This window comes from Pleurodeles waltl, chromosome 10 (assembly GCF_031143425.1).
Source record: "Pleurodeles waltl isolate 20211129_DDA chromosome 10, aPleWal1.hap1.20221129, whole genome shotgun sequence".
NCBI classification, from domain to species: Eukaryota; Metazoa; Chordata; class Amphibia; order Caudata; family Salamandridae; genus Pleurodeles; species Pleurodeles waltl.
The window spans coordinates 252,828,776-252,843,784 of record NC_090449.1 but is presented as its reverse complement, the minus strand read 5'-3'; the positions used below and the strand labels follow the sequence as shown (position 1 = coordinate 252,843,784).

Below are 15,009 nucleotides of genomic sequence, written 5' to 3'. Positions count from 1 at the left end.
TACTCCCTCTTGTCAAGACATTACCAAACGCTATGCGGATGGATAAGTATTACATACATTCTGGGTAGATGTGTGCTCATTCTTATGTGCTTGGCACCAGCTGGGAAAAAATACATACCTGCAGTGTCGTAGCTAGTATTTGTTCATAGGCCTACGTTTACTGAGAACCAGCTCAGTTGCAGTCAGCTTCAAGGATGGATTACAAACTATTTTAAGGTGCTAACATTTGTAGGGCATATTCTGTTTTGTGCAGATGTTTTGTGAGCCTCACTTATAAAAACACTCTCTTAGAAGAGGACCAGGTCATCAGCCCTAATTCAGAATGTTTGAGTTTCTAACTGCATAATGGAGGGCTCCTTAAGGCCCACACAAAATTGTTTACTATTTAAAGTTAACCAAAAATATTAAACGCACACACAGAGGCTTCAGGAAACATAAAACATTAATAGATAATCATACTTCCAATTATGTTCATTTACCTGATAAAAATTCATAGGAGGTGAGGTCTTTGATGCTGGAGCTGGATGCACTGCCTAGCACCACTAAATATCTTATCAGCCCTGTTGTGATATTTATGAAAGTCTATATATACATGTTCCTGCCCAATCCATTTGGAATGCCACAGTGGGAACTTACCTCGGTCTTGACATTCCTTTTGTGTATGCCATTCAGGTGTATGCAAAGCTGCTTGCTGCATCCCCAGACCTTGAAAATGATCTTACTCATTGTGATTACGTCCGCTTGTTGCATGAGTGAACTTTTGGCACTGTCAGTGTAATTGCCCCACAGCATACTGTTTATGGACAAATTGGTGCCGAAGACTGGGGTGGCCCTCAGCGACTCCCTTCTACGTTGGGCAATCCATCACTCTTATCAGGTTCTTTGTTCCTACTCACCCCTCCTAAAAGAGGAGGACCGGCTCTATTGGTTGGACCCCAAAAAGGGTTTAAGCTTTTACATAGATCGTAACAGGGACCATCGACTTTTTGAGGTGTTCTGTAGAGCAAAGCCAGAGATGGATGTGCAGATGCAAACCTTGTCGAGGTGGATAGTCATCTGCATTAAGATCTGCTATGCACTGGTCAAGAACCATCCCCTGGAAGTTTGGAGGTCTCATTCCACTAAGGTCAAAGCTACCATCAATAGGCTGGTGTGAGGGGTGCCATTGGCTTAATTGCAAACATTTATATAACACAGCTACCTTGACAGTTACTACAGTGATTAAATATGCAGTATGTAAACAGTGCTATGCTCTTTTGGCAGGCAAACACACCCAAAATATGGCCAATATGGCCAGAGGAAGGGTTTTTCATTTATTCCATCTTGAGCATAGCTTTTCAATAAAAGAGCAACTTCAGTTCTCTGGTTTCTCCAGTCTGAGTCAGCTCAACATTATCATCTTAATCAGCTCAAACTGACCTAAACCAGGACTCTGTCTTGTGTCTCTAAGCAAAATAAAAGATTCACTTTCCCAGAATAGTAGGGAGAACTAAAACTCTGGAAAAAAACGGTTGGTTGGCCCAGGGTTCCAGCCAAGAAACTCCTTTGAAGACGAGAACCAGGCAAATACAAAACATTTGTACTGAGAACACTAGAGTACAGTCAAATGTTCATAGTACAGAAAAATGCTTCTAACAGGAGATTTGGGAGCACCCTCTCTCAATTCAACAAAAATAATTTATAACTTTCTAACAGATCACTTACTGCATGTATTGCTTAAAGTTTGAAAATAATTGCATATAGATGGTGGTATTTGAGAAGACATATTGTAAGGAAATGCCTCCTTGGCATGGTTGCCCCCTGACTTTTTGCCTTTGCTGATGCTATGTTTACAATTGAAAGTGTGCTGAGGCCTGCTAACCAGGCCCCAGCACCAGTGTTCTTTCCCTAACCTGTACTTTTGTATCCACAATTGGCAGACCCTGGCATCCAGATAAGTCCCTTGTAACTGGTACTTCTAGTACCAAGGGCCCTGATGCCAAGGAAGGTCTCTAAGGGCTGCAGCATGTCTTATGCCACCCTGGAGACCTCTCACTCAGCACAGACACCCTGCTTGCCAGCTTGTGTGTGCTAGTGAGGACAAAACGAGTAAGTCGACATGGCACTCCCCTCAGGGTGCCATGCCAGCCTCTCACTGCCTATGCAGTATAGGTAAGACACCCCTCTAGCAGGCCTTACAGCCCTAAGGCAGGGTGCACTATACCATAGGTGAGGGTACCAGTGCATGAGCATGGTACCCCTACAGCGTCTAAACAAAACCTTAGACATTGTAAGTGCAGGGTAGCCATAAGAGTATATGGTCTGGGAGTTTGTCAAACACGAACTCCACAGCACCATAATGGCTACACTGAAAACTGGGAAGTTTGGTATCAAACTTCTCAGCACAATAAATGCACACTGATGCCAGTGTACATTTTATTGTAAAATACACCACAGAGGGCACCTTAGAGGTGCCCCCTGAAACTTAACCGACTGTCTGTGTAGGCTGACTAGTTCCAGCAGCCTGCCACACCAGAGACATGTTGCTGGCCCCATGGGGAGAGTGCCTTTGTCACTCTGAGGCCAGTAACAAAGCCTGCACTGGGTGGAGATGCTAACACCTCCCCCAGGCAGGAGCTGTAACACCTGGCGGTGAGCCTCAAAGGCTCACCCCTTTGTCACAGCCCAGCAGGGCACTCCAGCTTAGTGGAGTTGCCCGCCCCCTCCGGCCACGGCCCCCACTTTTGGCGGCAAGGCTGGAGGGAACAAAGAAAGCAACAAGGAGGAGTCACTGGCCAGTCAGGACAGCCCCTAAGGTGTCCTGAGCTGAAGTGACTCTAACTTTTAGAAATCCTCCATCTTGCAGATGGAGGATTCCCCCAATAGGGTTAGGATTGTGACCCCCTCCCCTTGGGAGGAGGCACAAAGAGGGTGTACCCACCCTCAGGGCTAGTAGCCATTGGCTACTAACCCCCCAGACCTAAACACGCCCTTAAATTTAGTATTTAAGGGCTACCCTGAACCCTAGAAAATCAGATTCCTGCAACTACAAGAAGAAGGACTGCCTAGCTGAAAACCCCTGCAGAGGAAGACCAGAAAACGACAACTGCCTTGGCTCCAGAAACTCACCGGCCTGTCTCCTGCCTTCCAAAGATCCTGCTCCAGCGACGCCTTCCAAAGGGACCAGCGACCTCAACACCCTCTGAGGACTGCCCCTGCTTCGAAAAGACGAGAAACTCCCGAGGACAGCGGACCTGCTCCAAGAAAGGCTGCAACTTTGTTTCCAGCAGCTTTGAAAGAACCCTGCAAGCTCCCCGCAAGAAGCGTGAGACTTGCAACACTGCACCCGGCGACCCCGACTCGGCTGGTGGAGATCCAACACCTCAGGAGGGACCCCAGGACTACTCTGATACTGTGAGTACCAAAACCTGTCCCCCCTGAGCCCCCACAGCGCCGCCTGCAGAGGGAATCCCGAGGCTTCCCCTGACCGCGACTCTTTGAATCCTAAGTCCCGACGCCTGGGAGAGACCCTGCACCCGCAGCCCCCAGGACCTAAAGGACCGGACTTTCACTGGAGAAGTGACCCCCAGGAGTCCCTCTCCCTTGCCCAAGTGGAGGTTTCCCCGAGGAACCCCCCCCTTGCCTGCCTGCAGCGCTGAAGAGATCCCTAGATCTCCCATAGACTAACACTACAAACCCGACGCTTGTTTCTACACTGCACCCGGCCGCCCCCGCGCTGCTGAGGGTGAAATTTCTGTGTGGGCTTGTGTCCCCCCCGGTGCCCTACAAAACCCCCCTGGTCTGCCCTCCGAAGACGCGGGTACTTACCTGCAAGCAGACCGGAACCGGGGCACCCCCTTCTCTCCATTCTAGCCTATGCGTTTTGGGCACCACTTTGAACTCTGCACCTGACCGGCCCTGAGCTGCTGGTGTGGTAACTTTGGGGTTGCTCTGAACCCCCAACGGTGGGCTACCTTGGACCAAGAACTGAACCCTGTAAGTGTCCTACTTACCTGGTTAACCTAACACCTACTTACCTCCCCTAGGAACTGTGAAAATTGCACTAAGTGTCCACTTTTAAAACAGCTATTTGTCAATAACTTGAAAAGTATACATGCAATTTTTATGATTTAAAGTTCCTAAAGTACTTACCTGCAATACCTTTCGAATGAGATATTACATGTAGAATTTGAACCTGTGGTTCTTAAAATAAACTAAGAAAAGATATTTTTCTATACAAAAACCTATTGGCTGGATTTGTCTCTGAGTGTGTGTACCTCATTTATTGTCTATGTGTATGTACAACAAATGCTTAACACTACTCCTTGGATAAGCCTACTGCTCGACCACACTACCACAAAATAGAGCATTAGTATTATCTATTTTTACCACTATTTTACCTCTAAGGGGAACCCTTGGACTCTGTGCATGCTATTCCTTACTTTGAAATAGCACATACAGAGCCAACCTCCTACATTGGTGGATCAGCGGTGGGGTACAAGACTTTGCATTTGCTGGACTACTCAGCCAATACCTGATCACACGACAAATTCCAAAATTGTCATTAGAAATTGATTTTTGCAATTTGAAAAGTTTTCTAAATTCTTAAAAGACCTGCTAGGGCCTTGTGTTAGATCCTGTTTAGCATTTCTTTTAGAGTTTAAAAGTTTGTAAAAGTTTGAATTAGATTCTAGAACCAGTTGTAGATTCTTAAAAAGTATTCCAACTTTTAGAAGCAAAATGTCTGATACAGAGATGCAGGTGGTGGAACTCGACACCACACCTTACCTCCATCTTAAGATGAGGGAGCTAAGGTCTCTCTGTAATATAAAGAAAATAACCATTGGCTCCAGACCTACCAAAATTCAGCTCCAGGAGCTGTTGGCAGAGTTTGAAAAAGCCAACCCCTCTGATGATGACATCACAGAGGAAGAAATTAGTGACTTGGAGGCCAATGTCCCTCCTCCAGTCCTAAATAGGGAGAACAGGACCCCTCAAGTCCTGTCTCCAACTGTGTTAGTCAGAAATAGTGAGTCCCTCACAGGAGGGTCCCACATTTCTGAAATCACTGAGGATGCTCTCAGTGAAGATGACCTCCTGTTAGCCAGGATGGCCAAAAGATTGGCTTTAGAGAGACAGCTCCTAGCCATAGAAAGGGAAAGACAAGAGATGGGCCTAGGACCCATCAATGGTGGCAGCAATATAAATAGGGTCAGAGATTCTCCTGACATGTTAAAAATCCCCAAAGGGATTGTGACAAAATTTGAAGATGGTGATGACATCACCAAGTGGTTCACAGCTTTTGAGAGGGCTTGTGTAACCAGAAAAGTGAACAGATCTCACTGGGGTGCTCTCCTTTGGGAAATGTTCACTGGAAAGTGTAGGGATAGACTCCTCACACTCTCTGGAAAAGATGCAGAATCTTATGACCTCATGAAGGGTACCCTGATTGAGGGCTTTGGATTCTCCACTGAGGAGTACAGGATTAGGTTCAGGGGGGCTCAAAAATCCTCGAGCCAGACCTGGGTTGACTTTGTTGACTACTCAGTGAAAACACTAGATGGTTGGATTCAAGGCAGTGGTGTAAGTAATTATGATGGGCTGTACAATTTATTTGTGAAAGAACACCTGTTAAGTAATTGTTTCAATGATAAACTGCATCAGCATCTGGTAGACCTAGGACCAATTTCTCCCCAAGAATTGGGAAAGAAGGCGGACCATTGGGTCAAGACAAGGGTGTCCAAGACTTCAACAGGGGGTGACCAAAAGAAAGGGGTCACAAAGACTCCCCAGGGGAAGGGTGATGAGACAACCAAAACTAAAAATAGTAAAGAGTCTTCTACAGGCCCCCAAAAACCTGCACAGGAGGGTGGGCCCAGAACCTCTTCACAAAACAATGGGTACAAGGGTAAAAACTTTGATCCCAAAAAGGCCTGGTGTCATAGCTGTAAACAGCATGGACACCAAACTGGAGACAAGGCCTGTCCCAAGAAAGGTTCCACTCCAAACTCCCATCCAGGTAACACTGGTATGGCTAGTCTCCAAGTGGGATCAACAGTGTGCCCAGAGCAAATCAGGGTCCACACTGAAGCTACTCTAGTTTCTGAGGGTGGGGTGGATTTAGCCACACTAGCTGTCTGGCCGCCTAACATGCAAAAATACAGACAGCAACTCTTAATTAATGGGACTAGAATAGAGGGCCTGAGGGATACAGGTGCCAGTGTCACCATGGTGACAGAGAAACTGGTTTCCCCTGGCCAATACCTGACTGGAAAAACTTACACAGTCACCAACGCTGACAATCAGAGAAAAGTACATCCCATGGCAATGGTTACTTTAGAATGGGGAGGGGTCAATGGCCTGAAACAGGTGGTGGTCTCCTCAAATATCCCAGTGGACTGTCTGCTTGGAAATGACCTGGAGTCCTCAGCATGGGCTGAGGTAGAGCTAAAAACCCATGCAGCAATGCTGGGTATCCCTGAACTGGTGTGTGTGAAAACAAGAGCACAATGCAAGGCACAGGGTGAACAAGTAGAGCTGGAGTCTGGAAGAATGGCCCAGCCTACCAAGAGAACAGGAAAGTCAGTTGGGAAACCAACTACAACACAGCAAAAGAAAGGGAACCTCTCTTCTCAGGAAGAAGTTCTGCCCTCTGAGGGAACTGAGCCTTTGGAGCTTGAACCTTATTAGGTTGAGCTCTTAGGCCCAGGGGGACCCTCAAGGGAGGAGCTGTGTAAGGGACAGGAAACCTGTCCCTCTCTTGAAGGCCTTAGGCAGCAAGCTGCTGAAGAGTCCAAAGGCAAGAAAAATGGAACGCATAGGGTCTATTGGGAAGATGGACTCCTGTACACTGAGGCCAGAGACCCCAAACCTGGTGCCACTAGGAGAGTGGTAGTGCCTCAGCTGTTCAGGAAGTTCATCCTGACATTGGCCCATGACATTCCCCTTGCTGGACATTTGGGACAAACCAAGACGTGGGAGAGGTTAGTCAACCACTTCTACTGGCCCAATATGTCCAACATGGTTAAGGAGTTTTGCCTCTCCTGCCCCACCTGTCAAGCCAGTGGTAAGACAGGTGGACATCCAAAGGCCCCCCTCATTCCACTTCCAGTGGTGGGGGTTCCCTTTGAAAGAGTGGGTGTGGACATAGTTGGTCCACTGGAACCTCCCACAGCCTCAGGAAATATGTATATCCTGGTAGTAGTGGATCATGCTACCAGGTATCCTGAAGCTATTCCCCTTAGGTCGACTACTGCCCCTGCAGTAGCCAAGGCCCTCATTGGTATCTTTACCAGAGTGGGTTTCCCTAAGGAGGTGGTGTCTGACAGAGGTACCAACTTCATGTCAGCATACCTAAAGCACATGTGGAATGAGTGTGGAGTGACTTATAAATTCACTACACCATACCATCCACAAACTAATGGCTTGGTTGAGAGATTCAACAAGACATTAAAAGGCATGATCATGGGGCTCCCAGAAAAGCTCAAAAGGAGATGGGATGTCCTCTTGCCATGTCTGCTTTTCGCTTACAGAGAGGTGCCACAGAAGGGAGTAGGATTCTCACCCTTTGAACTTCTGTTTGGTCATCCTGTAAGGGGACCACTTGCCCTTGTTAAAGAAGGCTGGGAGAGACCTCTCCATGAGCCTAAACAGGACATAGTGGACTATGTACTTGGCCTTCGCTCTAGAATGGCAGAGTACATGGAAAAGGCAACCAAAAACCTTGAGGCCAGCCAACAGCTCCAGAAGTTTTGGTATGACCAAAAGGCTGCACTGGTTGAGTTCCAACCAGGGCAGAAAGTCTGGGTTCTGGAGCCTGTGGCTCCCAGGGCACTCCAGGACAAATGGAGTGGCCCTTACCCAGTACTAGAGAGGAAGAGTCAGGTCACCTACTTGGTGGACCTGGGCACAAGCAGGAGCCCCAAGAGGGTGATCCATGTAAACCGCCTTAAGCTCTTCCACGACAGGGCTGATGTCAATCTGTTGATGGTAACAGATGAGGATCAGAAGGCAGAGAGTGAACCTCTCCCTGATCTTCTGTCATCAGACCCAAAAGATGGCACAGTAGATGGAGTGATCTACTCAGACACCCTCTCTGGCCAACAGCAAGCTGATTGTAGGAGAGTCCTACAACAGTTTCCTGAACTCTTCTCCTTAACCCCTGGTCAGACACACCTGTGTACCCATGATGTGGACACAGGAGACAGCATGCCTGTCAAGAACAAAATCTTTAGACAGTCTGACCATGTTAAGGAAAGCATCAAGGTGGAAGTCCACAAGATGCTGGAATTGGGAGTGATTGAGCGCTCTGACAGCCCCTGGGCTAGCCCAGTGGTCTTAGTCCCCAAACCTCACACCAAAGATGGAAAGAAAGAGATGAGGTTTTGTGTGGACTACAGAGGGCTCAATTCTGTCACCAAGACAGATGCTCATCCAATCCCAAGAGCTGATGAGCTCATAGACAAATTAGGTGCTGCCAAATTCTTAAGTACCTTTGACTTAACAGCAGGGTACTGGCAAATAAAAATGGCACCTGGAGCAAAAGAGAAAACAGCATTCTCCACACCTGATGGGCATTATCAGTTTACTGTTATGCCCTTTGGTTTAAAGAATGCCCCTGCCACCTTCCAAAGGTTGGTGAATCAAGTCCTTGCTGGCTTGGAGTCCTTTAGCACAGCTTATCCTGATGATATTGCTGTCTTCAGCTCCACCTGGCAGGATCACCTGGTCCACCTGAAGAAGGTTTTGAAGGCTCTGCAATCTGCAGGCCTCTCTATCAAGGCATCCAAATGCCAGATAGGGCAGGGAACTGTGGTTTACTTGGGACACCTTGTAGGTGGAGGCCAAGTTCAGCCACTCCAACCCAAGATCCAGACTATTCTGGACTGGGTAGCTCCAAAAACCCAGACTCAAGTCAGGGCATTCCTTGGCTTGACTGGGTATTACAGGAGGTTTGTGAAGGGATATGGATCCATTGTGACAGCCCTCACTGAACTCACCTCCAAGAAAATGCCCAAGAAAGTGAACTGGACTGTGGAATGCCAACAGGCCTTTGACACCCTGAAACAAGCAATGTGCTCAGCACCAGTTCTAAAAGCTCCAGATTATTCTAAGCAGTTCATTGTGCAGACTGATGCCTCTGAACATGGGATAGGGGCAGTTTTGTCCCAAACAAATGATGATGGCCTTGACCAGCCTGTTGCTTTCATTAGCAGGAGGTTACTCCCCAGGGAGCAGCGTTGGAGTGCCATTGAGAGGGAGGCCTTTGCTGTGGTTTGGTCCCTGAAGAAGCTGAGACCATACCTCTTTGGGACTCACTTCCTAGTTCAAACTGACCACAGACCTCTCAAATGGCTGATGCAAATGAAAGGTGAAAATCCTAAACTGTTGAGGTGGTCCATATCCCTACAGGGAATGGACTTTATAGTGGAACACAGACCTGGGACTGCCCATGCCAATGCAGATGGCCTTTCCAGGTTCTTCCACTTAGAAAATGAAGACTCTCTTGGGAAAGGTTAGTCTCATCCTCTTTCGTTTGGGGGGGGGGTTGTGTAAGGAAATGCCTCCTTGGCATGGTTGCCCCCTGACTTTTTGCCTTTGCTGATGCTATGTTTACAATTGAAAGTGTGCTGAGGCCTGCTAACCAGGCCCCAGCACCAGTGTTCTTTCCCTAACCTGTACTTTTGTATCCACAATTGGCAGACCCTGGCATCCAGATAAGTCCCTTGTAACTGGTACTTCTAGTACCAAGGGCCCTGATGCCAAGGAAGGTCTCTAAGGGCTGCAGCATGTCTTATGCCACCCTGGAGACCTCTCACTCAGCACAGACACCCTGCTTGCCAGCTTGTGTGTGCTAGTGAGGACAAAACGAGTAAGTCGACATGGCACTCCCCTCAGGGTGCCATGCCAGCCTCTCACTGCCTATGCAGTATAGGTAAGACACCCCTCTAGCAGGCCTTACAGCCCTAAGGCAGGGTGCACTATACCATAGGTGAGGGTACCAGTGCATGAGCATGGTACCCCTACAGTGTCTAAACAAAACCTTAGACATTGTAAGTGCAGGGTAGCCATAAGAGTATATGGTCTGGGAGTTTGTCAAACACGAACTCCACAGCACCATAATGGCTACACTGAAAACTGGGAAGTTTGGTATCAAACTTCTCAGCACAATAAATGCACACTGATGCCAGTGTACATTTTATTGTAAAATACACCACAGAGGGCACCTTAGAGGTGCCCCCTGAAACTTAACCGACTGTCTGTGTAGGCTGACTAGTTCCAGCAGCCTGCCACACCAGAGACATGTTGCTGGCCCCATGGGGAGAGTGCCTTTGTCACTCTGAGGCCAGTAACAAAGCCTGCACTGGGTGGAGATGCTAACACCTCCCCCAGGCAGGAGCTGTAACACCTGGCGGTGAGCCTCAAAGGCTCACCCCTTTGTCACAGCCCAGCAGGGCACTCCAGCTTAGTGGAGTTGCCCGCCCCCTCCGGCCACGGCCCCCACTTTTGGCGGCAAGGCTGGAGGGAACAAAGAAAGCAACAAGGAGGAGTCACTGGCCAGTCAGGACAGCCCCTAAGGTGTCCTGAGCTGAAGTGACTCTAACTTTTAGAAATCCTCCATCTTGCAGATGGAGGATTCCCCCAATAAGGTTAGGATTGTGACCCCCTCCCCTTGGGAGGAGGCACAAAGAGGGTGTACCCACCCTCAGGGCTAGTAGCCATTGGCTACTAACCCCCCAGACCTAAACACGCCCTTAAATTTAGTATTTAAGGGCTACCCTGAACCCTAGAAAATCAGATTCCTGCAACTACAAGAAGAAGGACTGCCTAGCTGAAAACCCCTGCAGAGGAAGACCAGAAGACGACAACTGCCTTGGCTCCAGAAACTCACCGGCCTGTCTCCTGCCTTCCAAAGATCCTGCTCCAGCGACGCCTTCCAAAGGGACCAGCGACCTCGACACCCTCTGAGGACTGCCCCTGCTTCGAAAAGACGAGAAACTCCCGAGGACAGCGGACCTGCTCCAAGAAAGGCTGCAACATTGTTTCCAGCAGCTTTGAAAGAACCCTGCAAGCTCCCCGCAAGAAGCGTGAGACTTGCAACACTGCACCCGGCGACCCCGACTCGGCTGGTGGAGATCCAACACCTCAGGAGGGACCCCAGGACTACTCTGATACTGTGAGTACCAAAACCTGTCCCCCCTGAGCCCCCACAGCGCCGCCTGCAGAGGGAATCCCGAGGCTTCCCCTGACCGCGACTCTTTGAATCCTAAGTCCCGACGCCTGGGAGAGACCCTGCACCCGCAGCCCCCAGGACCTAAAGGACCGGACTTTCACTGGAGAAGTGACCCCCAGGAGTCCCTCTCCCTTGCCCAAGTGGAGGTTTCCCCGAGGAACCCCCCCCTTGCCTGCCTGCAGCGCTGAAGAGATCCCTAGATCTCCCATAGACTAACACTACAAACCCGACGCTTGTTTCTACACTGCACCCGGCCGCCCCCGCGCTGCTGAGGGTGAAATTTCTGTGTGGGCTTGTGTCCCCCCCGGTGCCCTACAAAACCCCCCTGGTCTGCCCTCCGAAGACGCGGGTACTTACCTGCAAGCAGACCGGAACCGGGGCACCCCCTTCTCTCCATTCTAGCCTATGCGTTTTGGGCACCACTTTGAACTCTGCACCTGTCCGGCCCTGAGCTGCTGGTGTGGTAACTTTGGGGTTGCTCTGAACCCCCAACGGTGGGCTACCTTGGACCAAGAACTGAACCCTGTAAGTGTCCTACTTACCTGGTTAACCTAACACCTACTTACCTCCCCTAGGAACTGTGAAAATTGCACTAAGTGTCCACTTTTAAAACAGCTATTTGTCAATTACTTGAAAAGTATACATGCAATTTTTATGATTTAAAGTTCCTAAAGTACTTACCTGCAATACCTTTCGAATGAGATATTACATGTAGAATTTGAACCTGTGGTTCTTAAAATAAACTAAGAAAAGATATTTTTCTATACAAAAACCTATTGGCTGGATTTGTCTCTGAGTGTGTGTACCTCATTTATTGTCTATGTGTATGTACAACAAATGCTTAACACTACTCCTTGGATAAGCCTACTGCTCGACCACACTACCACAAAATAGAGCATTAGTATTATCTATTTTTACCACTATTTTACCTCTAAGGGGAACCCTTGGACTCTGTGCATGCTATTCCTTACTTTGAAATAGCACATACAGAGCCAACCTCCTACACATATGAAAAAGTTATTTACCTTCAGTAACTATCTTTCGGGTAGGTGCTCTATTTACCTGCAGATTCCTCACCTTTTAAATATCCCCAGCAGTCACAGAGGAAAATGTGCAGTAGCTCTCATGTTGGTAGGTGGCATCAGCTCAGTAGGCAATGGTTACTCACATTGTCCCAAGGGCCACAAAATGTGGTCTTAGGTGGGGCCGAGGGCCTCATTAATGAAAACAAGGTGGGAGTGGGGCGTGGCTGGAGGGTGAGTTGTTGGGGGGAGTAATGTGATTGGAGAAGTTAAGCATGTACTGTAGGGAGCTGGGTCTGTATATACTATATCAAAATGAGAAATTGTGTGCACAGAGTCCAGGGGTTCCCCAGAGGCTTGACAGAGGCAATAATAGATAATACTAATGCTCTGTTTGTTTTAGGGTGGTCAAGAAGTTAGGCTTATCAGAGGGTAGTGTTAAGTATTTGTTGTACATACACAAGCAATAGAAGAAACACACACTCAATGACTTCACTCCAGATCAATAGGATTTTATATAGAAAAATATGTTTTCTTTAATTCTAGAACCACTAGACTCAACTTGCAGGTAAGTACATTAAATGCAAGGTACTTTACATAGGTATAATCAGGACTTTGAATGAAATCAGCAATGTACACAGTTTTTCCACAAATGGCAAAAAGCTATTTTAAAAGTGGACACTGCAAGTTTCAACAGTTCATGGGGGAGGAAAATAATGGTGGTAAGTAACCAACTTACAGATTCAGTCTCCAGGGCATAGGTAGCCCACCGTTGGGGCTTCAAGATAACCCAAAACACCCAGCATCAGCAACACAGGGCCAGTTAGGTACAGAGGTCAAACAGGAGCCAAAATAACATAGGCCCCTATGGAGATAGGGGGTACTCAGGTTCCAGTCTGCTTGCAGGTTAGCACCCGCGTTGTCACAGGGCAGACCAGGGGGGTTTAGAGAAGCACTGGGAGGCCCCCAAGTAGACACCAAACACGCACCCTTAGCAGCACGGGCGTCTGGGTGCAAACAGGGCATCGGGTTCCAAATGGAACTATAGGGGGGGACCCCAGGGGACACTCAGGCGCTGCAGGTAAGGCACAGGGAGGCTCCTCGGACAAGCCAATGACTGAATAGGGAGGAGGGCCGCCTGCTGGTGACTGCTGCACCAGAGGTCGGTTTCTCTAGAGTCTGGGGGCTGCGGTGCAGTGCTTCTCCAGGTGTCGGATATCTCGCGGTCAGGGGGGGTCCTCGGCATTCCCTCTCCAGGCATCGTCGTGGAGGGGTGGAGAGGTCAGCCCATGGTGGACACTCTGTCGGAATCACCTGGGGATTCTCTCTGGATATTTGTGCCACCTGGACATGGGCCGAGTGGTTTTGGACTCGCGCTTCTGGAGTGAGGTGGGAGTCCCTTGGAAGTAGGTTCTTCTTCTTGTTGAACAGGTCCGCTGTCCACAGGAGTTTCTTGGCCCTCGGTGATGCAGGCAGTCCTCTGGAGGCTTTTTAGGGGTCGCTGTTCCTGCAGAACGCGTCGCTTTTCTTTTGCAGGGTCTTTGAAGCAGGAGATGGGCTGGTAGGGCTGCGTCCAGTAGTTGTCTCCTTTTCTTCTCTGCGGGGTTTTCAGATCAGCAGTCCTTTTCTTGAGGTCGTCAGGAATCTGCCTAGCTTGGTGCAGGGAGCCCTTAAATACTAAATTTAGGGGCGTTTTAGGGGTTAGAGGGCAGTAGTCAATGCAGACACCGAGAGTGGCTACACCCTTCTTGTGTCCACTACCTGTGGGGAGGGGGGGCACATACTTACGCCTATTGGCCCTAACCCTCCAAACCAAGATGGAGGATTCTGCAGGGAGGTGGTCACCTCAGCTCTGGACACCTTAGGGGTGGTCCTGGCAGAGGTGGTCACTCCTTCCTGTTTTCGTAACTTTCCCGCCGGACTTGCTGCCAAAAGTGGGGCTTTGTCTGGGAGGGTGGGCATCTCCACTAGCTGGGGTGCCCTGCGGCAGTGCAACTCGAGGCTTGAACCTTTGAGGCTCACCACCAGATGTTACAGTTCCTGCAGGAGGGGAGGTTTGCTTCAGACCATAGAGTGCACAAAGGCACTCACCCCATGTGGTCAGAAACTCGTCTGGAAGTGACAGGCTGGCACAGACCGGTCGGTCCTACACTACCAGGTTGGGTAACATACAGAGGGCATCTCTAAGATCCTCTCTGTGTGCATTTGGCAATAAATCTCACACTGGCAACAGTGTGGGTTTATTGTGCTGAGAAGTTTGATACCAAACTTCCCAGTATTCAGCGTAGCCATTATGGTGCTGTGGAGTTCGTAATGACAAACTCCCAGACCATATGCTCAATATGGCTACCCTGCACTTACAATGTCTAAGAATTGACTTAGACACTGTAGGGGCATATTGCTCATGCAGCTATGCCCTCACCTGTGGTATAATGCACCCTGGCTGCTAGAGGGGTGGCCACAGGGCCCTCGGTATCATGGGTACCTTTTACAAGGGACTTAACAGTGTGCCAGGGCTGTGCCAACTGTGGAAACAAAGGTGCAGTTTTAGGGAAAGAACACTGGTGCTGGGGCCTGGTTAGCAGGATCCCAGCACACTTTCAATCAAAATTTGCATCAACACTAGGCAAAAAGTGGGACACAACCATGCCAACAGTGGCATTTTCCTACACAACGAAGAACCTGGAAAGGGCATCAGCATTGGCATGGGCAGTCCCAGGTGTCTGTTCCACTACAAAGTCCATTCCCTGTAGGGATATGGACCACCTCAAAAGT

General features: G+C 48.9%; 1 protein-coding gene across 3 annotated transcripts in view; it reads right to left on the bottom strand.

Moving 5' to 3' along the window:
* XPO6 (exportin 6) overlaps nucleotides 1-15,009 on the bottom strand; it is a 621,317-nt gene that overhangs the window by 382,012 nt on the left and 224,296 nt on the right. The window lies entirely within an intron of this gene.